This window comes from Callorhinus ursinus, unplaced genomic scaffold (assembly GCF_003265705.2).
Source record: "Callorhinus ursinus isolate GAN/ISIS: 27379988/994484 unplaced genomic scaffold, GSC_fseal_2.0 scaffold23, whole genome shotgun sequence".
Classification (NCBI taxonomy): domain Eukaryota; kingdom Metazoa; phylum Chordata; class Mammalia; order Carnivora; family Otariidae; genus Callorhinus; species Callorhinus ursinus.
Genome location: NW_027397085.1, coordinates 25,691,573 through 25,711,245, shown reverse-complemented (window position 1 = coordinate 25,711,245; position 19,673 = coordinate 25,691,573). Strand labels below are relative to the sequence as shown.

The 19,673-nt window shown below is 44.7% G+C and overlaps 1 protein-coding gene across 15 annotated transcripts in view; it reads left to right on the top strand.

Moving 5' to 3' along the window:
* Positions 1 to 19,673, top strand: part of ARHGAP26 (Rho GTPase activating protein 26) — a 451,561-nt gene that overhangs the window by 69,853 nt on the left and 362,035 nt on the right. The window lies entirely within an intron of this gene.

Genomic DNA, 19,673 nt, shown 5'->3' with positions numbered 1-19,673 from the left:
GAATAACAGGTGGAATGGGCCGTACTAGTATGACCATCTTTGGACCGTATAATCTCCCACAAAAGTATCGACTCTGCTCTTGCTAAATAGGCTCTTTCAGGGCCTGAGTAGTTTATTGAGTCCCTTTATTCTCATAGTGTGATTTATGAATTTGCAGATGCTCAAAAGGCTATAATCTAAGCAGTTTTTGGGTAGAATCTGAACTGAGTTTACTCAGAGCCATCTGCATATATATATGATGGGGAGTGGCTGGCAAAGCCTTACCTCATCATGAAGGAATAATCCATAGATTATTTTTTCTTCTACAAGGGAACAGATTTCTTTGTCCAAAAGTCTAGGCAACTTCTCAAAGTGCTTAGTTACTGTAAGTTCTTTCGACAGTTGTTTAATGGGGTCTTAAAATGTTGGAGGAGCTTAGGAACAAGACAGACAAGGTTTTCCTCTTACACGAAACTTAGATTCTTACAGAAAAGGGAGACCGTACACAAGTCAATGGATAAGAATTTCAAATAGTTAGAAGATTCCTGTGTAAACAGATGGGGAAACCCTGGGATAAGTGGTAATTGCATTGATGTTATGTGGTCCGAGTTAGTTGGCCACCAGTCACCAGAAATGACTTCTGAGGAGTTTCACTTAGCCTTCTTGTCCGGGACTCCATGTATGTGCTCCATCTGGAAGTGGAGATGAAATTGTCAAGGAATGGCTGTGGTAAGCATAGCTTGCTGACAAAATCCTAAAATAATAGTTGGATTAGCCACACATTCACTATCTGCCAGTTTTATTTCTCCCCCTTCGCCTCTGAAGAAAGGTTCAATAGAGGTAATTGAGGAACATAAAAAGAAGTATTACTTCCACACAATAAGCACATGTCATTCATTTATTTTCCCTAAGACTGAAAGTGTGAAAAGATATAAGAAGAGATTTTATAAGTTTATGAAAACTGGATCAGTAACAGGTTATTTAGGGAGGTTAGTAATGTTTGAATATGTCTCTTCCCACTTAAGAATCTTATAAGGGCTTCTGCGTGATTTGCTTTTCACCATCTTAGCCTATCCATACAATAAACACTAATTGTTAGCCTTCTCTGGTCAATGTCTGGGCTGAGGATAAATTGTAATCAGGTTTTACGGCAGCAGACAAAAAAGAAATCAACCAGACAAAATAAGTCATAAAAATAACCTGGAAAGAAACCAATCCTAGGTGATAGGGAGGGACTGACTTTAGGTGAAGTGTCACCGAAGGTCTCTGAGGAGGTGATTGCGGGGGTCAGTTATTGTGGTGCTCAGCCAGTGGCCTACACTGGAAGATGTATTAGCACAAATGCAGAACATCAGTACCAGCATGCTTAAAGGGTAATTGAAGAATGCTTAGATGAGAGCTGGTGGAAGGCTGTGCTTCCTGCAGTGTGTCGAGTCCTTGCATCCTTGAAATTGAATAAGAACCCTTTGCCCTGGCTGGAGTGTTCCAGGGTGACTAGTGACACTGAAGGTCCCTCTGCAGCGCCCCTCTTAATCTGAACCCAGGTCTGATGGAACCTGTAGATTTGTTGGCTCTACCTGAAGCTTATCCCGTGAGTGCTAGGGAGCAAGAGATGTCAAAAGCCTGACTTCATCTTGGCTTCATATTTTTGTTGGAGAGTTGTTGCTAAGTGACAGATCCTCTGGCTGGAGCAAAGGAGGTGGCCAGTGGAAAAGGGTGGAGGCAAGTGGAGTAGTGTGGTGTGTGAGTCCTGCTAAAGGAAGACTTCTAGGAACAAAAATCCAGAGAGAGAGGGAGAGGGTGTTTTATTTCCAGAGGGAGGTCCTGTTGCAAAATTTCCCACATTCATTGTGTCTACCTCTCCCCACCTCCCTTGTGATCTCTGCTTTTGGTTTTGGGGTTCATAGATTTTGCTGGCTTGGTCAGAGCCCCTGAAGCCTCAAGTCTGGTGGTAATTATGGGAGTGAGGTGGCCTGGTGTGTGAGAGTGCATTTCCCCTTGTAGAACATTGTACAACTCTTCAGGGGGGAAAGGGCCTTTAAATGGGAACATTTGGTTCAGATTATTTTGATTTGTGTTAACGGGTTGGTTCCAAAGTCATGACTTGCTTTGGGAAATCTAATGGAGAACACTTGCAGGGTGTTAGGGGTTTGCTTTTTTTTTCAAGTGATATTTTTCCTGCATTCTTTTGTGGTCACCTTTCCTTGTTCTATAGATAATCCACTAACATTTCCAGAACTTCATTGTCTTGTGAGAAGACATCTTTTCTTGAAATTGTTTTTGAACACAGGAGTGTGGAATGTTCTGGGCATGTGAGTGTGTGAGACAGAAGGTTTGTGGTGATATTCCCCTTTCCTTTACTGTTAATAGTCTCACCTGGAGTGTTGGATATTAACTTGTGTCATTTATGCCTTTGTCTCGTGTATTTCTGATTATAGGTAACCCTCCGGTTAGCGGAGTTTATCTTGGGCTCAGTACTCTGCATAAAAAGTCTTTTGGATTAGGATAGAGTGGAATAAGTTCATATGTTTGACTTTTTTTTAAGATTTTATTTATTTATTTGACAGAGAGAGACAAAGCGAGAGAAGGAACACAAGCAGGGGGAGTGGGAGAGGGAGAAGCAGGCTTCCCACTAAGCAGGGAGCCTGATGCGGGGCTCGATTCCAGGACCCTGGGCTCATGACTTGAGCTGAAGGCAGATGCTTAACGACTGAGCCACCCAGGCGCCCCTAAGTTCGTATGTTTCTGGAAGGACTAGGAGAAAAAGGTGTCCAGAGGCCCCATGGGTGGAACCCAGTATTTTATCTGTACATATATAGTTAAGAGAATGGCATTTAGAAATTTTTGTCGCCTACCAGCCCTGTTACCTTGGATGGGCTACTTAACCTTTCTGAGGCCAATTTCCTATCTGTAAAATTGGATGGCAGTTTCCTCAAAATGAACTTTTGAGGGTCAGATTAAATAATATATGGAAAGAGCTAAGCACATAGTAAAATTGTTTAATGCATCAAACAATTGTTAACAATAACAGGTGCCATGTATGTGTGGAGACTTGATTGTATATTTTGGCTGTGAAGAGTGAGACAAAGTCATGAAAATGACCTTTCTTAAAAAATCCCATCAGTTAGATGAATTTCTTGTAGGGATGAAGAGGCTTTGAGTCCAAGGTCGCCCAAACCTTTGTCCTCCAAACCCTGGTCTGCCAAAACCCTGGAGTTGGCATCTGTTGTCTTATGAGGCTGAGAGGTGGACCTGCCCACCTTTGATAACTTCTTAAACTTATTTCTGTTTTGTTTTGTTTTTCTGCATCTGGAGAAGCTTGCCATGAATATTCCCTACCTCCTGTAATCACCCTGGATGTTTCTAGGACCTCTCGGCATCTTGGATGACGTCGGGTAGTTGGCTGTGGGACCTGGGCTACTCCTGCTGGCTTCCTGAACTTGCAGCTGGGGGGGAAGAGTGATCACTCCTGGGAGCCAGATTGAGGCCTGTCTCTCACCAGCATCTGAGCAGAGTTAGGATGCAGGGATGGACTCATGGAAGGAAACAGTGGGAGGTTCATCAGCATAAAGAGTGCACCTTAGATTGCTAGACATGCTATCTCACCAGATTATAATATTGACAGTTATGCTTACCATTCATTGAATGCTTACAATGTGCCGGACGTGCATAGAGTAGTAATGTATATTATCTCCATTTTTCCAGCCAGGAAATCGAGGCCTTTGGTACTGAAAGCACACACTCCAGCTTTTTATATACTGTTATGACTTCTTGATTTTTTTCCAATATCTAGAAAAGTTCTTAATCTCAGGGTGTGAAGACATGGGCCAGGATGGGTACAGTGGAAAGGCTGTTGAAATCTAAGATGACAAGCAGTTTTTCCTCCCTTCCCACTTCCCTATTGCCCTTCCTTCTAGTTCATAAGACCTGAAGCTTGGCCTGGAGAAGGTGACACTGATGTGGTGATTAGGATCCTGAGCTCTGGCTTCAGATGTTCTGGGGGTTGAGTCCTGGCCCTGCCATTTGCTGATTAAGGGGCCTTGGTAAGTAGCAGCCTCCTCTGAGCCTGCTTCCTCACCTGGGGATGCTGTCTCCTTCCACTGTTGTAGGGACCAAGCGAGCTAACACATGGGAAAGCACCTGGTATCAGTACATGTGAGCTAAAAATGAGAGACTGTTTTATGTTATTCATTTTCAGAGTGGTTTTAAAGCTTTTTTTTTTTTCCTTGAGGGGAGTGTCACAGACTTTGTTGAGAATTCTGATGGTTCTTCTGGACTCTCTCCCAAGAAAATGCATGTTTATCCAAATCACACTCACTTTCTCAGGGTTCAGGACCTTGCAAAGCTCCTTGTCTGCGAACTCCAGGAGACCCTTTAGACAATTGTAGCCTCCTTTCCTCAGGGACCTCTCCGCATTGTCCCTCTGACCACTGCTGACCCTTGGCCCAGGCTGGGGTGTGTAGAAAAGCCCTTCTCTGAGGCCTACAGGGACGTGGCTTCCTGCTCCTCTGCTCCATTCACTAACAAGCAGCCTCCTGATGTTTTGGCCCTGGTGTTGCTGCCCAGAACAAGCACCAGCAGTGTCCTTCAGGAACTGCAGCTTTGGAGGAAGCTGCCAGGGGAGCAGGGAAAATCCGGCTGTGTCTTCCTTGGCGGGGTTATTTCGGAGATGAGAGATGGAGGAAAGGGGAGGGGGCAGTGGACTCTGGGATGGGAGGAATAACAGAGCTGCTGTGTACTGTGGCCTGCTCTGTGTCAGCAGCCGTGTTAGGTGCCTGGCAGTCATTGTTTCTAGTCCTTAAAGAAACCACCCAGGTAGATACTGTTACCCATCCCACTTTGCAGATGAGGAAATGGAGGCTGAGAAAAGTTAAGTGAGAATAGCAAGCAGACAAGGTGGGAGTCAGGTCTAGTCTCTGTCAATCACAGAGCTTCAGAGACAGGAGTCGGCTTCTGGGCTGAAGGCTCACTTCTCACCCTTTGCTGTTGATCAAGGAAATGCTTTTCCTCCATCTGTGGCTGCCGGCTTTGTTTTGTGTTCTAGATGGCCTTTTCAGTGCCTAACTGCAGATGTGTATTTTTAGAAAAGGAAGAGCCTTCTGTGTGTACTGTTTATGTCCAGAGACATTTCAGTTTCTGAATACTAAAACTAGCCAAGGCAACTGAGTGTCAGCCCTGGTGGATGTCCCACTTGCTGGCGGCCCGGTCTTCTGGCTGGCCGATATTTGCCATGTCGGCTTCAGGGACAGGACTGACCCTCAGGTCTCTTTTCTTGATAGGCTGGACTAAGCGCTGAGTCTGCATAGAGATCTGTTGCTCTCCCGCCCCAACTCCCCAGTCTGGGCTTGCCACCAGCACAGCTCTTGGCCTGTTAGCAGCTGATTAGGCGACATCCTTTTCTTCCATTTCCCTGGTTGCATTTCCCCCATTTTTGTCTCCCTACCCCACCCACAAAGCCTTTTCCTCACCTCTAAGACCAGCTGCATTTTGAGTTCTTGCTGTCAAAGAGGTAGTTTGTGTTCCAGGTGAAATTGGCCACGTAAGGTATCCATGTACAGAATCGTGCCCTGGCTGCTTGGAGTTCATAGGGCCAAGCAACTGCACATGGAAAGCACAGACCATGCACTGCACCGTTTAGGTCCCTCTGGGCCCCTATAAATGTCCACATGTATAGCTGACACAAATCAGGTGCTCCTTACATGCTAGACACTGGCTCCACGGATTATCTGTTTGCTCTTCCCATTACCACTGTGAAGGTGGCTCTGCTATTAACAGATTTTCCAGATGGGAATGCTGAGGTTTGGACGGGCCAGTGACCTGCCCAAAGTCACATGGCTGAGGTGGTGTCTGTGCTTAGGTAGGAGCTGCGGTTCATGTGTGAAACCAGGACAAGTCAGCACAGAATAGGGTGTGGCATGCGACATTCATGCCCGTCTTCTTGCTTCCAGGAGGCTGTCCTTTGGTGTGGCATAGGCGAGCCAGAATTTCAGGTCCTTTGGAGGATTAGTTTCTTTGACCTCCTTTCCTCTGGCAAAGAGGATTTGGTTGGGATTTCCCTCGGGGGGGATTTTGTCCTAGTGAGGGCTGCAGACCTGGGCCTGCTGCTTTGTGATGTGCTGTGTCTCCCCTGCTCACTTGTGGCTGTGACTCTGACCTCCCCACGTCTTCCCCTTTGTACCCTGAGTGAAGACTGCATGGTCCGAGAGACATTAGGGAGAAGAGGCTACATTTTATGCTGTCCTGTGAGATCCTGTGTGTAGGATGTCAAGTAACCACTTGTAAGACACTTTGTTCTCTTATTTTGGTAGTTTAGCAGATGTCCTTCATTCTTTTCATTTCATTCCTTCCTTATCTGTTGATTAGTATGATTAAAGCATAGACATATGTCAGTAGTTCTTCCTTAACGGAGGTTACCATGGGGACAGAAAGACCCAGAACCAGCCAACGTGCTAAGGATTTCTCATGTATTATCTCAGAACAACTCTGTGAAGTAGGTAGGAAACTGAAGGAAGTGGGGCAGTAGGGAATAGTGATTGAGAAAGGGCCCAGATGTAGGACTTCTGGAGTGAGAATCTCTGCCTTTTGGCTTGCTGTCTGTGGACCTGCGGCAAATTAGCCTATCTGACCTTTTGTTTTTCTCCTCTGTGAAGTGGGGTTCACAGCGCCTATTTACTTACTAGGATTTTGAGAAGCAAATGAGGTGGTGTTCATAAGCATCCCTCTGGTGGATAGTAAGACCTCAGTAAAAGGTGGCTATTTTCCCTCTTATTATTAGCTATTCTTCTGTCCTTGTTTTAAAGACAATGAAACCCAGCTTTGGAAAGGCTGTCCTTACCCAGGTCACAGTGGTTTCAGCAAAGGACAGTAACATTCTAACTGATATTAAATGGCATAGAGTGTCATGAAGAGGTCCAAGGGAGAGAAATGGCACCTGCTTTGTGGGGATGGAGGGATATGCTGCAGGCAGGCTGGCATGAGATAGGGGAGGACTTCATGGAGGGGATGGCATTTGAAAGTTTAGCCCATCTGGACCAGTGGAGATGGGGAAGCTGAACGTCGTCAGTGGAGGGAACAGCAAGGCCAAATGCTTGGCGCTGGGAATTCGGTGGTGTATGAGCTCAGGAACCCTCTGATCCACAGGAAAAGAAGCAGGACTGTGTAAGCCCCATGAGGATGGGGCCTGGGCTGGGTTTGTTCTAACCTATGGTAGAGCCTGTGCCTGGGAGGGGCTCCATAGAAAGTTCTTCATTCCAACTGAATGGCAGTGTCTGGAGGTGGGAAAGCTTTCATTGGTGACGGGGAGCGATCTGGGAGGAAGGAATTTTGAACTTCAGTTGGAGAAGGGATTTCTGCTAATAGTGAGACCTGGGATTGTTTATTTCTGCTGTAAAACCTTGACCTTCTCAGCCACCTTACTTAAACTGTAAGTCACTCTAGACACTAGTTTTGGTTTTCCCTGGACTGAATCAGCTCCTCCCTGAGCTGTTGGGCAGCATTCTGTTGGTAACAGGAGATATAGGAGATATAGGACTGGGTGGCCATCTCTCTCCTTGAGGTTCTTTACATTTGAGACCATAGAACCTTGGACAAAGTAAAAGCTTATTGGAAGTATCATGTGTGGCTTTGTGGTTTTCCCAATTATGTTTCCCCTCTTTACTCTCTTCCTATTTTTCTATATTGTCTGTGATCATACTCACTCTAGGTGGTTCTTAGGCCTTGGCTCATCAGTAAAGGACAAATACTCCTCATTTGATGTATTGTTAGAGAAAAGTTGTGTGCAAATCTCTCCTGTGTACACGGTGTAGATGCTGCCAAGGTGAGCACCACATGAAAAAATCCTGACTGCAATGGATTCTTTATGGCAAAGAATTACTTTAGTTTTGAACATCTGAGCCCTAACATAAGATCCTTTTCTCTGATTTTCTTGCATTGGGTTTTTCTAGAGCAGGCTACAGGGTTGGAAGCTCTTTAGAAGAGGAACCTGCTCTGTCACTGTAGTCCAGGCATGGCTTGTGGGAATTAACCAGTGGGCTTCTGATTCATGGGTCATGCAGTCTGTCCTTCCCTCCTGTTTGGTGTCTGGGCTTAACTCAGTAGCGGCTGTCAGAGGATGAATGTTGGTGTTAAAGATCCCAGGAGCAACTAGTTATCTTTGCCCCAAATTCTTTTTAAAGTGGAGGTAGTGATTCAATTGATCCTTGACTGACTGTCTCTGCTGTGCTATTTATTAGTTCCATGACAATTCCTTCCCAAGCTCCAACTTGATCTAAAAAAAAAAAAGAGAGGGGGTTTATTACCATCTTTTCTGAGCCACAAATAGCAGCTTAAAAGGGGGCAAAGAGATGGGAATGAAAGCCTACAGTTTTCAGAAAAAAGGTCTTGATAGATTGAAACCATTGAGAAGACAGGATACTTTTCACCGTAGCTAAGGCAATTAAAGTAGGTTTTCATGGTGAAGTGGGTTGGACTTTGTCTTCTCTCTAGTATTTCTCACTCTTGGGAGAGACAGGTTCCCATATCAAAAAACCAACATAAACAGCCAAAAACAATAACCCAAACCCGAAAGACTTCAGAACAGATGCAGCGGCAGCAGCCATGCCTTTTGTCCCCCACTCCCAAAGCACTCCCCTGTGTATTGACTGGTCTTCCACAGAGAAGAAGGGTGGTTGGGAAGGTGTATGTCCATGGTCACATATTACCCACCCTGTGATTTTTGAGTATCTTGTGCTATATGGGTGGAGAGAAAAAGAAACTGTCCCCAACACAGTTACTCATTAGAACGAGTAGTTCTCCTCCTCCCCAAGGCTAACCCACTGGCCCTCTTAATGCTTGTCCTCTTAGTTATAGCCCTCCTGCCTCTGAATGCTTGTTCCACTAATTTAATGCCCCAGACCCTCATTCCCTGGTCAGGGCATCATTAGACCACTCTGTCAGTGGTATATTTTCCTCTTCGTCTGCAAGCATGCTGAAGTCTTTATTATCTTTAAAACAAGGAGGCAGGGTGGGGGTGGGGAGGCAATCCCAACAAAACTTCCCTTTGTACTTTTCCCATTTACGTGCCATCCCGTGCTGCCTGCCTTTTTCATAGCTAGATTGCTTAAAAGAATATTCTGTATTTACTGTCTTTATTGCTTTACCCCCCAAAGCCCGGAAATCTGGCTCTTGCCCCTAGTTCACTCTTGAACCTACTGTCTCATAGTCCCCGGAACAATCTAGTTGACTAAACCAGATTCTTCTTAGCATTCCTCTCCTTTCTTAGGACTCCTTTTTTGCCTTCATTGACTGGATGTTCTCCAGGCTTCCTTTGCTCCTTCTGAGAATCCCTTCCTAGCTCATCTTCTGTGTCCTGTGGGTCTTGCCAAGGTTTCTGGCCCCGCTAGCCTTCCAGACCAAATGATGTGTTTGTGTTACTGATCTCTCCAGTTCTGCCCTCTGCCACCACCATGTGTACCTGATTCCCAGACTTCTCTGTGGCAGCCCCAGTCCCTTTCCTGTTCTCTATCAGACTGAGGTCCAGAGAGGGGAGAAGATTTGCCTGAGTCATGGCAGATTGTTCATGGGGTCTGTATATTTCTAGGGTTTGTTGTACATAGGCACACACCTCCTCCTCAACCTTGGAAAGATGGTTCACTTTGGCCAAGATGATAGAGGTTAATTGTATTCTAGCAGTAGTTTGGATTTGCTGGCTGTCCTTTCTCCAGAGGTTGATAAAGCAATGAAAAGTGCTCCAGAGGATTCTGTTTGTTTTCTCTGAAGAGGCAGGCAATGCTGTGCAGAGAAATGATAATGAGGAAAGGGCCTTATGTGGGAGGTAAGCAGTAGGGTGAAGGATTAGGGGATGGTTTACCAGGTAGGGGCTCTGAGCAGCCAGAGGTAGTTTGGAAGAGGCACTTCTCAAATGGGAATTATTTCTCCTTTGAGGAGTTGTGGGATGTTCACAGTGTTAGTGGGTGTTGTCGAGCGGAGCCCATTGTCCTCTGGAGACATGGGACTAGCCCTCTGCAGAGGCATTGTCAGACTTCTCTTTACAAACGTGTCTGCTGGCCAAGGTGAAAGGCTTTCTTGGGAAACAAAGCCAGTGTGGCAAGATCTAGATTCTTAAAACCATCCTTGTATCATGAAATTCAGAGTTGGGTTTCTTTATGGAGGCTGTCTAGGAGCAGATATATTTTATTTTTCCCTAGATGATACTAATGATGGGGGCCATGCTATTAATAAATATGCCTATGCCTTGGAACCACAGGGCTTTTTCCTCACTTCTCACATGCATTCTTGAATGGTGATGCATTTTGGCTCCTTGTTGCCTGTCAATTGCCAGCAGTTGGATTGATTTTTTACATGATCTGGTTGAGTGTCCCGGATGGGGGATGGTACAAAGGTTCTTTGATTCAGAGGAGGACTCAGCATTCCCCTGGACTCTGTCATCACAGTAGTGATCTTGCCCTGGAAGTGTGTGTCTTACTTGTGTCTTAAAAGACCAACAGATCAGAAAATTTTACCAGCCAGAAGTCCCGGGTACACCCTGCTTGCAGGCATGGAATCAAGCTGTTGTCTTTCCTCATCCTGTTGAAGTTTCATGACACTGAGCCCTTCCCTTCCCACAGAGAGATGTCAGAGGCAGTCTCCCTTTTGCAGAGGTCTGCTGCTTTGAAACCTTTGACCTCCGTCACTTCTCCAACTTGCCTGAGTCAAGTTGCAGAGGCGGTGGAAGTACTGATGGGGAGGGTCAGAGATTCTGCTCCGCAGAGTTTGGACTGGAATAATCATTCTGACTATAAAGTAGCTTTCTGGGGCAGTTAATAGGCAAATTATCCTTATGGTGGTGTAGCTTAGATTTTAAAATTGTGGGAGTCTAGAGTCAGGTTCCTGGGTTTATAGCTTGGTTCTGTCACTTACTGACAATTCTCCCATTTGTAAAAGGGATTTAAACGATGGTACCTCGTCAAAGGGATTTTGGGGGAATGAAATGATATCTTTAAAGCACTTAGGGGCTGGGCAGATAGTGAGCTTTCAATAAATTGTTGTTTATCATGATGTTGAAAATCCTTCAGACTTAGCCTTCACTCCCTGTTTGGGATTGTCACCAGTCATTCCGAGTATGTAGACAGCACCTATCTTTTCTACTTGGGTGTGCATTTGTAGAAAGCTATGAGTTCCAGGAGATATTTCCAGGGTTTCCTTGATAATGAGGAAACAATCTCCATGTTTTGTTTGTAATATAATGGAGATTGCAAGTGGATAGTAACTGGCCCATAGTATGTGTTTAATAAATCCTTTTGGGATGAGTACATGAAGCTGTGATTGGATCAAGCACAGAGGTATGGTTGGGCGGCATGTTGAGGTGTAGCTAGGTCATTTTTGTTAGTTTGTAGCTATAGGATCCTTCATCATCTTGGATATCATGAGAGTAGGTAGCACCTTTGGGGGAAATCTTTTTCTTTTTCTTTTCTGTTTTTTTTAACTGCTTAATTAGCACCCAGAAACTGCATGTGTAAAATTGTACAATTTGATAAGTTCTGACATCTGTATATACATCTGAAGCCATCTCCACAGCATTGGGGAATTTCTTAATGCCTATGTGTTTTCTTCCTCCATAGCTGATAAGACTTTACCCTTTGGCCTGGCCTGGCATGTGGCCGGCCTGCTGCTTTACGAGGACTGTGGCGGGGGCTGGGGGGTGGGGTGGGTGTTCTGCTTTCCTCCTTGTCACAGCATTCCTTTCTAGACATCATGTGCATTTTTATGTTCTTGCCATGGAATTTTAGATGACTGTAGTGTTCGTGTGTGTGTGTGTCTTTGAGTGTCTGTCTGCAGCAGGTTGCATGTTGGGGAACAAGAACTAGGTCAGTTTAGTTCAGTGTTGTTTTCTCATTGCCTCCCATAGTCCCCGCCACTTAGGAGGCCTTCATTGGGGAGGTGAAGAGGTTCATTCATTCACCCCGTTGCCAGCATAGATACATGGTGCTGTTGGCCCTGAACTGGGAACACGGAGGACTGAGTTCCCAGAGACTCAAAGTTGTTCTTACCTTCATCAGAGGAAATCAAAGGAAAGAAAGGCCTCTTGGGATCTGAATTACTTCATTACTGATGTGACTCTAAGGAAACCCTGGAAATACAGGGAATCCACCATGACACAAGCCAGACCCAAAAATGAGGTACATGGGGACATTTGCTGTCCTTCCGAGACCCAACTGTTCTATGCAAGGTTAAACATTTATGTTGGAGCTCTGCTAGTTTGCTTTTTACCGTAAACTGTTTTGATGTTACAGGTTGCCATAGAAGGGCGCTTTAACTGTATGCTGTTACAAGGACCCCCAGATATCTTTTTTTTTCTCTCTCCAGCTTGTGATATAACCCACCCTCCCTGCCTCTTCCCTCCCCTACCTCCCCCCTGCCTCATAAATGACAATGGAATTTTCAGAGTCAGCTCTGATGACCTCAGAGAAAAGTCTCTCTTCACTATTAAAAGAAGCAGCCCAAAAATAATAATTAAAAATGACACAACCAGGTAGTGGTCTTTGGTGTGCATTTGGCAAGAGTCAACATTTTAGAGCTGTAAATACTCTCCGTGGTAGAAAAGAACCAGCAAAACAGGCTTTTAAAACCCCCACTACAGGAAGTAAGGGGAAGGTGGGAAACAAGAGAGAGCATATTTGTGTTAGTAGTCTGATTTTCTTCTAAATGTTAACAGGAGAGGTGGACGCAAGACTCATTCACAGTTACTGTTTCTTTCAGATGCTAGGTGGCAGCTGGTTGGTTTGTGATGAAATGTGGTTGTTGCAGAGGTACCACTTCAAAGGGCTGTGGCAGCTTTTGTACTTTTAAGTTGTATTTTGTGCAAGTCTCATCCCAGGTGCTTTGCTCCCTAGATATTCATCCATCCTTCCATCTGTCCATCACTATTGACTACCTGTTATGTTCCAGGCACTGTATCCATACATATTTCTGTCCATTCATCCATCCGTGTATCCACCTATCCTATTATTGACAGATTGTTATGTACCACACACCTTGCCTGCCTACCTGCCCACCTGGCCACTCACCCTCCCTCCCTCCTTCCATCCATCCATCCATCCACCCACCCACCCACCTTCAAGCTATTCGTTCTCCAACCACTCAGTATTACTGATTGCCTGTTACGTGGCAGCCACTGTTCTAGGTTGTAGGAACCCAGAGTAGGAAATAACTTAATAGAGGAGATAGGCTTAGGAATAAGATTGTTCTATTGTTTTTCAGCTCTAATGTGAGGTTATTAATGACTGATACCCCCTCACCATCACTTGTAATGCTGTGAAGACAGGGGCTTTGTCTGATTTTTGCTTACCTTTGTCTCTCCAGTGACAAGTATATCAGGCACGTAGGTAGTTTTTTTTTTTTTTTTCCACAGATAATAGACTAGATGAGTGATCTGTATGGTGTGGGACATGCTTTAACAGGCGTATAGTCACAGCTGTGAGAAGTCATACAGAAGATATCTGGGCCAAGTAAGGAAGCGCGGGGGATGGCTGTGAATACTGATAACTACACGCATGTGCTCAGTAGCATTATTTCAGCCTCTCCTCGTACTGAGCTGCGGTGGTCATTGCGCTGTGTTGGCATACAGGGCTGACCTGGTCCCTGCCCACACTGAGCAGGTGTAGAGAGTGCTTAGAGGGAGAGATCCAGGTGCATCAGCCCATGGTGGGGGCCGGCCTGGGGTGGGGGGTGGAGGACAGTGTGTGGGAAGCCGCACTGGGAAGGGTTCCCTCGAGGGAGCTAGGTACTGGCAGGGTCGGGCAGGGTAGAAGAAGGTCTCTGAGGGTGCTGATCTGGGCAAGAAGCTGGGGTGACCTGAATGTGGAGAGCAGCTCTCACAGAGGCTAGGACCAGGCCATCTCCAGTATCTGAACAGCAAGTATTCCTTTTTGTGTGGTTGCAGAACCCCTTAGATTTTGGTAACAGTATGACTTTAAAGACTCTGGCTTCCTAAGAGGGCTTCCTGTGGCTGCCCTGACAAATGACCACAAACTCGGTGGCTTAAAACAACGCCTCTGCGGGTGCTAGGGAAGGAGCTTTTTTGGCCTCTTCCTAGCTTTGGTGGCTCCTGCCAGTCCTTGGTGTTCCTCGGCTTGTAGTGGCATCACTCCAGTGTCTGCCTCCTCCTTCCCTGTGAATCTCTGTCCTCTCCTTCTCCTCTTAGAAGGATGCCAGTCATTGGATTTAGGCCCCATTTTAATCCAGTATGACTGTATCTTAAGTAATTACATCTGCAAAGACCCTATTTCCAAATAAGCTCACATTCTCAGGTTCCAGGTAGACAAGAATTTGGGGGACATTATTTGGCTCATTACAGGAGGGGATGCTGAAGTTGCTAGAACAGTGCTGGGAGGCTTCCTAGGGGTCTTCTCATTCCTTGAGGCTTCTGGGTTGACAGCAGGCCATAGACTTGGTTGTGGGGAGGGCTGGCCAGCCGTGGCTAGAATTCCTGTGTCTAGCAAGGGCTCGCAGGTACAGGATTCATCCTTTCAGTGCCTAAACGGAGCTGTGAGACTGTGGGAGGTGGCCCTACTCATGCTGTCCTCGGTCGCGTCACCCTGTCCTTCCTGCAGCGAGGGGACAGATGTCAGGGTTTCTTCCTGACCGTCCCTCAGGCACCTTGAGAGAGGAGGAAGTGGCCACCAGCGTAAAATGGCCAGAATAATTAATGACCTGAACCAACAATGGTCTAGGGTTTTTCCATCGTCCTTCTCTCCTCTGGGAACGGTTTCCTGCTGCTTTCTTGCAGGCGGGTTGCCAGGGACTTTCCGGGTCTACAGGACCTCGCTTTCCTTTTCTTTCTTGTTTGTCTGCTTTCTCAGGTTCAGTGTCATTCACTTCTTCCAGTTCCCTCATAGTTAAACAAATTACTCAACATTGTCTTCTTATAACAGTGGTTTTTAAACTTACTGTGATTTCCAGGTTTGATTTCCAAATCTAATTTCCACATTTGATTCCCAGAATTTCTGATATAGTAAATCTGGAGTGATGTGATTCAGGTGAACTTCAAAAGCCAACTTGAGAAACATTTCCTCCAAAAGATAGTGTTGTTTGTGTGTGTGTGTGTATGTGTGTGTTTGTGTGTTTTCCTTCTAGTGATAGCTGGTGTATTAGAAAGGAAGGCTTCTGCATTTACATGATGCTAATTGGCACAATTTGTCATCAGATTATTTAAGATTCTAGATAGGCTGTCTAGAGGTACAAATGCAAATTCTTTGCCTATCATTTGCCTATAGGCAAAGTGATTTTAAAATAGAACTAGCAGTACCTTGAGAACATAGGCATATTGTTGGGTGAGGAAGACGGTGGGGAATGTGTGTTTTGTGGCTTCAAGGCTAAGCCTAGGAAATGTGGTTCCAGTTGTCTCATTTTGTGCCTGTAATGGCGTAAATAATGGGTTGGCTTTTGGGTCTTCATTTCTGTGACCCAGCTTTTGGCTTTCTCTTTGAGTAAAAAGGGAATTGCAGGGTCTGTCATTCTCCTGACTGAACTCTTAAGAAGAAGAGTCACTTGCCTGTTTGTATGCATTTATTGGTTTGGGGCATACTACATGCTAGAACTGTGAATACTGTCCTTTTCTGAACAAAACAGATGTTGGTACTGCTTGCCTTGTGTTTATAATCTCATCAGATAGTACACATTAAACAGTTACCAGAATTAAAGGAAATTAGCTATCGTGTAAAGGGATGGGAAGGGAAATTCTAGGGAGCGGTGAGCGTTTACCATTGGGAGTGGGTGGAGGATGAGAGAAGGCTACTTCCCAGAGGAAGTGACACTTCAAGTGGAATCTGAAGGGTGGAGAGGTTTGGGGGAGTGCTCCAGTCTGATGAGGGCTCGCGGGTACAGGATTCCTTCCTGGGCAGAGGGAGCACATTTTGCCAGGCTTCGAGGCTAGCATGGTTCCCGCTTGTTAGAGGATCTGAGTGCGCCGGTGGGGCTGGAGTACTGAGGGTAGGCAAGGCCAGCAGACTGTACAGATGAGACATGTTTTGTAGGCCTTGGGCAGATTTTGAAATGAAAAGGAAGAGTTACAGTTGGAGAGGGTGTGGAAGGGGCAGTGACAAGATCCCATCTGCTTTTCGGAAAGGCCATTCTGGTCAGCTGAGTGAAAAACAGTCTGGAGGGGGTCCAGGAGGAAGTGGGGAGGCCAGTTAGGAGTCCAGACCAGAGGTGGTGCTGGTCTGGGCTTGGCTATGCCGCAGGAATGGAGGTCTTCCTCAAGGTAGCAGTTGGAGGAAATGAGAAAGTTAATGGAGGTGGAAAAGGAATCCCAGGTGTTTTGTGTCCAGGACTAGATACTTACCTATGGGCCCTTATTCATAGAGCACAAACCTGGACTGTTAAAGGTACTACAATATAAAGCCTTTCTTTGATGGTATCTCTGTTGACTTACGGTGTTTTTATTTGCTATTAAAAAAATTTGGGGTGTCTGGTTGGCTCTGTCAGGGGAGCGTATAACTCTTGATCTTGGACTTGTGAGTTTGAGCCCTGTATTGCCTATAGAGATTACTTAAAAATAAAAATAAAAATAAAAATAACTTAAAAATAAAAGTTTATACTATTAGTATGAATTTTACTGTTTGTCTTTATTGTGCAGTGCCAATTTTGCATGTAAATATAAGATCAGCTGACTTGCATGTGGAATCACTGAAATTACATAATTCATATTCTATAGCTCAGATGCATATTAATTTTGTTCTTATTAGAACGTTGGAAGCACTGCACAAGCTAACTCAATTGTGTGTGTGTGTGTGTTCGTAGATCTTTTTTTTTTTTGAGGTATAATTGACATAACATCAGTTTCAGATGTATACCATAATGATTTGATATTTGTATTGTGAAATGATCACCACAGTAAGTCTAGTTAACATCTGTCACCATACACAGTTAAATTTTTTTCCTTGTGGTGACAACTTACACGATCTATTCTCTTAGCAGCTTTCAAGTATGCACTACAGTATTATTATAAATGTAGTCACCGTGCTGTACTTCACATCCTGTGATTTATTTTATAATGTGAAATTGGTACCTTTGACCACCTTATTTTGCCCACTCCTACCCCTGCCTCTGGCCATCACCAATCTCTTCTGTACTATGACCTTGTGGTGGTGGTGGTGTTGTTTTTGTTTTTATTTTGTTTTGTTTTAGATTCCATGCATAAGTGAGACTTACGTTGTTTTTCTCTATCTGATTATTTTACTTAACATAATGTCAGGGTTGATCCATGTTGTCACAAATGTCAGGATTTCATTATTTTTTATGGCTGAATAATATTCCACCATATATAGATATATACAAATATATAGATATATTTGCTGTATGTGTGTGTACACACACACATACACACACACCACGTTTTCTGTTTTCTTTATTCATTCATCCATGGATAGACACTTAGGTTTTTTTCCTGTCTTGGCTATTGTAAACAAAGCTGCAGTGAACATAGGGATATATGTATCTTTTCAAATTAGTGGTGGTTTTTTTTTTTTCTTCTTCTTCAGAGAGATACTCAGAAGTGGACTTGCTGGATCCTTGGGTAGTTCTATTTTTATTTTTTTGAAGCACTTCTGCAGTGTTTTCCATAGTGGTTGTATCTGTTTACATTCCCACTGACAGTGCACAGGGTTCTCTCTTTTTCCACATCCTTGCCAACACTTGTTTTAATTTGCATTTTCCTGGTGATGGGTGATGTTGAGCACCTTTTCATGTACCCACTGGCCTTCTGTAGGTCATTGGAAAAATGTCCATTCCGATCCCTCAGCCTATTTTTTTTGTTTGTTTGTTTGCTTTTGCATGAGTCTTTGGGTATTAGCCCCTTATATAGGATTTGCAAATAGTTTGTTCCATTCATTGGGTTGCCTTCTCATTTTTTTAATGGATTCCTTTGCTGTACAGAAACTTTTTAGTTTGATGTAGTCCCCCTTGTTTATTTACTTTTGTTGCCTTTGCTTTTCATGTCAAATCCAGAAAATCATCACCCAGACTGATGTCAAGGAGATTCCCTTGTAGGAGTTTTATGGTTTCAGGTCTTCTTTTCAAGTCTTTAATCCATTTTGAGTTGATTTTTGTGTGTACTGTGAGGCAGTGGTCCAATTTCATTCTTTCATTCATGTGGCTGTTCGGTTTTCCCAACACCATTTTTTATAGACTTGTTTTTTTTTTTCTCCATTGTATATTCTTGGTTCCTTTGTCATAAATTGATCTACCATCTATATGTGGGTCTATTTCTGGGCTCTCTCTTCTGTTCCATCGATCTGTGCGTCTGTTTTAATGCCAATACCATACTGTTTACATTATCATAGCTTTTTATTGTAGTTTGCGATTGGAGCAGAATGCCACCAGCTTTTTTCTTTCTCAAGATTACTTTGGCTGTTTGGGGTCTTTTGTAGTTCCATACAGATTTTAAGATAGCTTGTTCTATTTCTGTGAAAAAACACCCTAGGACACCCTAGTTCAGCTGTGTTGTGTCTTTATGATCAGCATTGAGTGGTTGACTTAACCAGGGAAATAACATGAGTAAGAAAGGCTATGGCACGGTCCCTTGGTCATTCATGTTTCTTAGAATGCCTTCTTTTTGCATTTGCTAAGTTTTGATTTGGAAGGAAAACGTGGCCTCTCAGGGCTGTCAGCATTCCTGCTCACTCACTTACAGACGTGACATGCTTACCTTGTACTTGGTTTTGGTCTAGCTCAACTTTCATATGTCGTAGGTCCACCAGAGTTCTGGGCTATTGGGCATTGCAAAGACCATATGTACCTGGGGCTGCAAGCGGCCCTGGTGGACACACCTGTCACCCATGTTGGAGATCTCTGCTCTACTTATCCCACCAGACTTCACTTACAAAACACAAGTTTAGAGATACAATTTTAAATGTCAGGATGGTGGCAGGATAGCATTAAGCCAAGTGGCCCTTCTCAGTGGGGGTTCCAGAGTGACTGCATGGGTTGCATGTCCACAAAGCGATAGTCCTTTCTCTCAGCTGCCTGGGAGCCTGAATCCTGGATTCACTTGAGTTTGTGTCAGGTTTACTTTTTGCATGCTCAGCCAGAGAAGATTAACAGGGCAGATCCTTATTGGCAGCCCTAGCCCAGGCCTGCGGTCCAAGAGTGCTTGGCTTCTCAGGCGCTGCAGGCAGCTGCCACTTCTTTGGGAAGCGTGGTTTCTGGATGGCTTTCTAGGCAGGCAGCACCAGGGCCATTCATCAGCTCCTGGTGCCATAAGCAGGGTCTGTACAAATCAGGCCCTAAACAGAGCTGCCTTCCTGGGTGCTCGTGTGGGCTTTGGAATAAGAGACATGATTAAGAACACTTTGAAAAAGGCTAAGGATTCAGTATTTGTGACTTTTAAATTGAATTACAGTGTTCCCTCCTCCCACCTCTACTGTCACTTAGATTTCTTCCTCTACAAGCATCAGTTGCCTGCTTTGGGAACATATGTAAACCTATTGTCAGGAACTAGAAGTTCTGGCTTGTTCCTTGCAGCTCTACCTTTGTAATCAGGAGAAGTTCCATTATTGGTACATGGTACTAGATGTTCAGAGGGTGTAGATGCTGGCGGTTCTCTCACTTCAGCCTGCATAAGAATCACCTGTGAGCCCAGATTCCTGGGCCCCAGCCCCGGAATTTTAATGGCTGTGGCTGGGATATGCTCCCAAGGCAGGTCTTTCACAGTTGATGTT